The sequence below is a fragment of the Chiloscyllium plagiosum genome, chromosome 3 (assembly GCF_004010195.1).
Source record: "Chiloscyllium plagiosum isolate BGI_BamShark_2017 chromosome 3, ASM401019v2, whole genome shotgun sequence".
Classification (NCBI taxonomy): domain Eukaryota; kingdom Metazoa; phylum Chordata; class Chondrichthyes; order Orectolobiformes; family Hemiscylliidae; genus Chiloscyllium; species Chiloscyllium plagiosum.
Window position 1 is genome coordinate 25,130,112 of NC_057712.1, and position 7,680 is coordinate 25,137,791.

Sequence of the window (7,680 nt, forward strand, 5' to 3'; positions counted from 1 at the left end):
TACTGTATGATGAAGCATTAGTCAAAGAATTAAGCACAACACTGATGTATCTTCCAAACATTCATTAAGGTCACGAAGTTCAAAATTATTTGATTTTAATTCAATCAGAAGATAAACAGAATCAGGAATCAAACCTCTTAAGTTAATTATTTAGTTTTCTATTCAATAATTATAACTTAGTGAGCAGGATATGATTTTATCCTTGAATATTTCCCAAGAAATTGGGGAAATGGACTTCAATATGACTTAAGTTATCTCTGACTAAAACTATGTGAAAAAATAAGACTTGCATCACACAACACCCAATGAAATATTGTTTGAAGTGTAGTCTCGGTTGTAATATAAGATTTACAGCAGCCAATTTGCACATAGATCATCACTACAATTAGCTTTACTGTCATTGGTTGTTTAGTCAGGGCTAAGCAGAAGAACTCTCTCAGTCTTCCTTAAAGTAATGGCATGGAATTTTTTTTTTGTCCAGCTAGGAGGGCAGATACATATCTGTGAGTATTATCGCATCTGAAAGATAACCTATCTGGCAGTTGAGCATTCCATCATTACTTATCAGATTTCACAGCCAGTTATCTCAAGTTGGACTTGAACCAATGCTGTTCACATCTCAGAAGAAAAAGTGTTACCAATTGAAATATGATTGGCATCCTATAGGCTAAAAACCATGGTATCACATAGTTAGTCCCTAACCAGTTCCCACAGCATGCTCTTGCTAACGTTCACAAATCCACTTTCGGAGCATGGAACAAAATACCATCTGTCAGCTTTAAGCCAGGGGCCTGCTGATAAAATCAGTAATTGTGATTTGTTAGCTTTGACAGTCTCACTCATGGCCTGAGGTGAGCTTCTCGCTGGGTATTTTGTAAAGATGTTAATCCAAGAAATGAAGAGTGCCGTTGCATATTTAGAGAAATGTTAATCCATCACCAGGGTACAGTCAATCCTTGAGCACGGGGAAGACATGTTGATACATGCTTAGCTGTGTTTGCAGCTACACCCTTCAAGATAATGTCAAGTGACTGAAGGTTTGCATGATAAATTAATAATAATGAACTTGTTAAGGCAACAGAACTAAAATAGGCACATGTTAATTCAATCACATGTTAATTCAATTAAACAAACTTCTTCATCAGTATCTAGACAGGAATTTCCAAAAGTGGAGTTTTATTGTATGCAATAAATAAGACATATGAATTAGCAACCATCAGTTGCCAAGTGCTGATTTGCAATGCAAGTTGTTGAGGTAACAAACTGGAAACAAACTGAGTGCTTGCTAAATCACTGAAACCATTTTTTCTTCTGTTCAACAGTGAATTTAACTGACTACCATGTAGTCAGATTAGATCTGGAGTGGTTCAATACCTTCTCAAAGACAAAGACAATCAGGGCTGGGTAATAAATGATGGCCCAGCCAAAGATGCACACATTCCATGTGGAAATGTGCAAAAAACAATCATCTTAATCCAGAATGAAACTGGCAAAGTGATCTGTTGTCTTGAGTAAAATGGCATCTCTTTCTGTCTATTTAAATTTCAATCTTCAGAGATACTAAACCTTTTAAACCAAATGTGTGAATGTACCATCAGTAATCATGAATATTAGAGAAAACTCCACATACAACAGCAGCAGATGAAGGGTGTAGAATTTACATCAGCAGCACTGCAGGCAGAATTCTTACTCTCCTGGGGAAGCGTTTCAGCATAGTCAGGGCAGTGCGCCATTTTGAGAAGGTGTTTTACATAAATATCCTCTGCAGTGATAAAGCAACTGATATCATGACATTTCAGAGAATTAACAGCTAATATGATGCCAGATTCTAAATTTGGACCAATGAAAAGGATATCACCATCAAAGATCAAGTATTCAGGTGCATGAGGTGCCCTGTTACAACATATTTATCCAGTTTGAAATTGTCACAAGTTTGAAGAATCTTTACTACTACATTATATCAAGAAGTACTGTACGTGGTGTGACTTTGGAGGTGGTGAGTTCCTGGATTCAGCAAGGAAGGATATTCACAGTGAGGGCAGAACATTTATCCCCAGAAGAGCTCCATCTGGTAAAGGGGTTACAGATGGAGCAGGAGCAGAAAGAGGGAAAGTTCTGCATGATGCCTTCTGCCAGCTTGGATTGTGACTCCTTCATGATTCTTGGTGTGGATTGGGAATGGTCCAGGAGCCCAGGTAAGATGTCCAATGTGGCAATGTGTATTCCTACCAAACTCTCCCTTTGTTTTTCCACAGGGGTCCTCACTGAGTGCCCTGCATCAAAACAAAGCAACAACATTGTCTTCCACTTAACTGAGAAATGGGCACTTTTTAGTGTCACATGAAGGCGCATCCACTGACCTTGGCCACTTATATGAGGACACTAGACATTTAATGGCAGTGCTTAGAGTCAACAGCTGGGAATTGATCTTGATGATCATTTGAGGATTGTTCATGAGGACCTCCTGGTGCCCTGGTGAACTATGTCATCGCTCCTTTTCTCTTTCACTGCCACTTAAGCCATCATTACCATATCTGTCACCCTTCTCTCTGCTTTAATGCTTCATTTTCTTGCTTAAGATTCCAGCAGTAATATTCAGCAGCAATGCTATTGAATTAATTGCAGCTTCTCTTTAGGAGAGACAATATCTTCCAGAACAGAGGAGTGACTGCACCACATGCTATCAGTACAATAGGGTTTGATTCTCTACAGAGTTCAGAGAAAGGTTGATTTGCAACAGAAGCATGGCCCTATATGACCACCAAAACTCTAGCACAAGCCTCTATGAGTTTCTTTCCCCATTAGAACTAGTCGAGGCAGCTTACAAATCATGAAACGTGCACCTGAATAATGGTGCAAACTTATTTTCAGCCTCAAATGTTTCATGAGTTCAAAAGCAAATGAGAACTTCTAGATAAGCTTGCATGCAGACTTGAAAGAATTCTAATTTTACAGTCCAATCGACACAAAAACCTAATAATTACTATGGGTGCTGTTACTAATAGCACAGAGCGTTCCTTTCTGTACTGATCACAGCCCATTTAAAATGTACAAGTTAATACTTGCCTTAACAATAAATAAAAGAATTGGACATAAAGTTCAGTGCATTCAACCAATCATATTATCAACAGAGGAACAGATTCTAACTCCATTCATGTAACATCGCTTGATACCCCTAGCTAGTAAAATGTACTGATTTAAGGATTAAATTTATTTAATGGTTGTTGGGCAATAGGTTCATTCATTAATCACACTTTGTGTGAAGGAGTGTTTCTCCCTTTCTCTCTGAATGTCTTTGCTCTGATTGAGATTGAAGTTATATCCCCTTCTTCCTGACTCTCCCACAAGAATAAGCTTCTCCTCTTCTTTCTTACCAGCTTCTTTCAAAATTCTAATAACTTGAATCAAATCTCAGTTTAACTTTCTACATTTGATATTTTCTCTTCTCACGTTCTTACTCTTGGAGCCTTCGCAATATTCTGTAATACTCCTTCCTATATAAACATATACTTGCAGGGTAAAATGACTGGAATTGTACAAGTGCTCCAGGGCTTTTTATTTTAATGCCAGCAAAACATTTTCTCTTACATATTCTTGCACTCTATGAAGGCTAACATTCTATTAGTTTTTTAATTTATTTGTGCTCGATCCCTATATTTAGTCGCAATGTCAATTGTTCCTAGGTTGTTACCATTTAAATATTACATGGACCTACCCATTTTGGTCCAAAATGGATGACTTCATATTTAGCTGCATTAAAATGGAGTTATGCCCAATCATTTAGGCCTGGATTTTAGGCTGATGGCTGCTCTGAAGCACAAATGAAGGTTGTGCATGGGGACCCTGCAGAATCCTAATCATAGCAGACTCCAAGTAATTGCCTAGGAAAATGTAAATCCTAATGGGCTACCCCCTTGTGCCCAAAACCTTCTGAATATATCACTTAATTTTTTTAAAATTCTGAAGGCTCCACTGTAGTGAAGTAGAATCATTAAATTCCTACATGAGGGAGATGCTATTCAGTCCATTGAGTCTGCATTGACCCTCCAAAGAGGATCCCACCAAACCCAATTCCCTACCTCTATAACCCTGCATTTCTATGGCTAGCCCAGCTAACCTACACATCTTTGGACTGTGGGAGAAAACTGGAACATCTGGAGGAAAGCCATGTGGAAACAGGGAAAATATGCAAACTTTGCAAAGTCGCCCGAGTCTGGAATTGGGTCCCTGGTGCTGTGAGGCAGCAGTGCTAACCACTGAGCCACTGTGCCAAGTAACTAAGCAATTCAAGAAATGTTAGTCTATTAAGTATCTAGTCTAACTCCTGAATAACTATTTAACTGAGCTACAGCTTAGTCCTCAAATCCTCAATATACTTCTCACAGATCTTTACATCCCTTAGACGCTAACAAAATGACCCCTCTCCCCCAGGACACAGCACCAACTGCTCACTACTGCACCCCATCAATTGGACTTGATAACTTCCACCACTCAACTGACCCTAAACACCTTATCACTCGCATTGTCCATTCTTACCTGGCCCCCGACCTATCTAGCACCTTACTCCCTTCCCTCACACTTACTGAATGTACTTGTCATTTCAAAGCAGCTGACAAAGTGGTGTCTGTGATGCTAAACCTTTAAATTACAGAATATGGCACCTGATTACTGATAAAAAGGAGGCAACATCTGCCTTTCCCTCGACTGTTCTACAAAAGACTTGTCTGAATGGAAGTACAAATCCGCATTTCTAAATGAGCTTTGATCAAACCTCCTGTCAGAAATGTGGGGCTCTCTCTTTGCGTGAACACGGACTGAAATGGCAATCTGTGCAAGATTGCAACTCTTCAGAAAATCTAGCTCTTAATCTCTTGTAAAGTTGGGGCTCCAATTTACGATACCTGCTACATTATCAAACATTCCATCAATGATCAACTTTGATGTGATGTGGCCTAACACTTTGAGTTAAAAGGTAATGCATGTTGATGTCCCAGCACAGATCCTTATGAGACACAAATAATCACTTTTGTCCACTTAAGTTCATAATCACTTACCCTACTTTCTCATTTTCTATTAGTTCACAAATCTTATAACTAGGTCAATAATCTAACTTCAATTCCATAAGCACAGCACTGATAAGGTTCCTCCACACACTACCTCAGTTACTTCTTCAATATTTCAATTCTGTTAGTTATATTTGTGTTACTCTTTTGGAGATTGTTTACAGTACAATATGGACATGGATAAAATAGCCATACCTCATCAATCCAGAGAAGTTCTGCAACTTCTACACTAAAGCATCTAATTGACAATTAAATAATTTTAGTGTTCTTCATCTATGACCTGCTTCGAAACCCAACTCTGTAACTGCAGGGATTACTCTGGAGAATGTAAAAACTTCCTCTGATCCAAATGTTGAAGGACAATGAGTCTTTTCAATCAAAGAGTAGTGAGCTTTCTTGAATCAGAATAGCAAACCTGAATGCCGGAAGCCTGCTAAGAAAAGGACCATCAAATTACTGGTTAGGATCATTGCTAAAGACAACTCAACCTAATGACAACTTATTTTGTTTGACTTGAGACACTTTTTAAAATAAATCACCATAAAGTGCAAAGGCGGAAACTGCAAATCAGAGATTCAGCAAAGGAAAAAAAAACCTTAAATAGGAGGGAAATTGTATACTAATAACTGTTACTTCAATTAGATTTCATACTAGTTTAACACAATTGCTTCCTTCAAATAACTGAAGGTGACTGATCAGACAACATCACTAGTAAAAGATGAATTAGAACTTTAAAAGTCTGCTTTACCTTTACCTGATAAAAATTGCTCAGCAACTGATATCACTTTTGTATTCATCGGCTAAAAGCAGAAATTCATTTTTCATATTCTGCTGTGCAATTACTTATTGTTAGTCTGAAAGCAATCTGCATTTATCAATCACACATTTTCCAAATACAACATCTGCTGTGTTGTTTGCAGTTCTAAAACATATATCTCAGCTTTGTTATTGTTCTTACCTGAGGGCAAGAAGTATGGTTATGGCCAAGTTCAAGTTCAACACGGCATCAATGACATAAAGACACAGATCTCAGCAACAGATTCATTAGCATTGAGCTTTACAACTGCCACTGATTCTCAGACTGCTTAATGGGTAGGATGGTGCCACGCTGCTATGAACTAGCAGAGGCATGAACATGCACCAACGGAAAGGCAAATCCTTGCTGGCTGGAGTTCAGTCAGCGAGGGAGCACTGGCAGCTTCCACGAGCTGTTGCACATTGGAATGTGCAAAGGAAATGAAAAGGCCAATCAGAAGCTGTTTATATTCAGGCAAGGAATTCTACAGCTGTATATGTGCACAGGAAATACTTGAAGCTTAATCTGTTCATCTAATCCTCCCCTATATGTCGGAATCATTGAAGTCAAATCGAATAATAAATATTCAGTTAATAGCTTTCTTTTTTTGTAAAAACAACAGATATACCAAAATTACGAAAGAATGAATAACAGTTTGTAAAAAAACCAACTGAAATGATGTAATAATATAAACTTACGTGTTTATATTTAAAGGATGAACAAGTGTAATTATAGCATTGTAAAAATTCAATCATAAAATGAACTTTGCCTAAATCATTCAGCAACAGGAAATTTGGTATCCTGTTGCTGAGTGTAGTGGGTGAGATGTAGCTCAAGTCGCATGCTGAACACTGTTACATCAATATCAAAATTAATTTAAATTCACTTCTTAATTATGTCCTATAATAGCAACATACAAGCTTTCCAATTCAGAGCAGGAACAGCCATTCTGCCATTCAAACCTGTCCTCCCCATTCAGTAAGATCATGATTGATCCAACTGTGACCTCAATGTTACATTCCTACTTATTTCTGATAACATTTGGCTTCCTTATTAGTCAATATGTATCTATCTCTGCCTTAAAAGTTTTAAATGATCCTGCCTCCTCCACTCTTCACAAAATGCCAAAGATTCACAAGCTTCAGAGAAAAAAAACGTCTTCATCCTTGGGTGACATCTAATTTTCTAATGGTGTTCCACAGTTCTTGTCTCTCACAAGGGAACAAAATCCTTTCAATATTGACCCTGCCAATTTCCTCCAAGATCTTAGCTGCTTCAAAAAGATCATGTTTCATTATTCTAAGCTCCAATGGATACAGGTCCAGCAGGTCCAAACCTTCCTTATAAAGGTAAACCCCTGACATTTCAGTCCAGTTATAAATTATTAATTTAAATTAATGTGATATGGTGGAAAAAAACATCAGTTGGAAATTTAAAATCTCACTTTGCAATTTATATCAACTTGAAGGTAATTTAGTAAGTACAGAGTGATGCTGGCATTCATCGCAAGTTTTGAGAAGATTTGTAGCTCAAGTTGAGGTTCTTGATGTAGGTTTGCTCGCTGAGCTGGAAGGTTCATTTCCAGATGTTTCGTCACCCTACGAGGTAACATCTTCAGTGGACCTCCATATACATCGTATCATCCGTCGTCATTTCCGCCACCTCCAAATGGACCCCACCACCAGGGATATATTTCCCTCCCCTCCCGTATCAGCGTTCCAAAAAGACCACTCCCTCTGTGACTCCCTCGTCAGGTCTACACCCCCCCACCAGCCCAACCTCCACTCCTGGCACCTTCCCCTGCAACCGCAAGAAATGGAA

The 7,680-nt window shown here is 38.4% G+C and overlaps 1 protein-coding gene across 1 annotated transcript in view; it reads right to left on the reverse strand.

The window, feature by feature from the left end:
- Nucleotides 1-6,224, reverse strand: part of sntg2 (syntrophin, gamma 2) — a 943,711-nt gene extending 937,487 nt beyond the window's left edge. The window contains exon 1 of the mRNA XM_043678774.1: nucleotides 6,022-6,224. The gene's annotated coding sequence lies outside the window, so the exon portion shown is untranslated. The remainder of the gene's footprint in view (nucleotides 1-6,021) is intronic.
- Nucleotides 6,225-7,680: the final 1,456 nt, after the last annotated feature.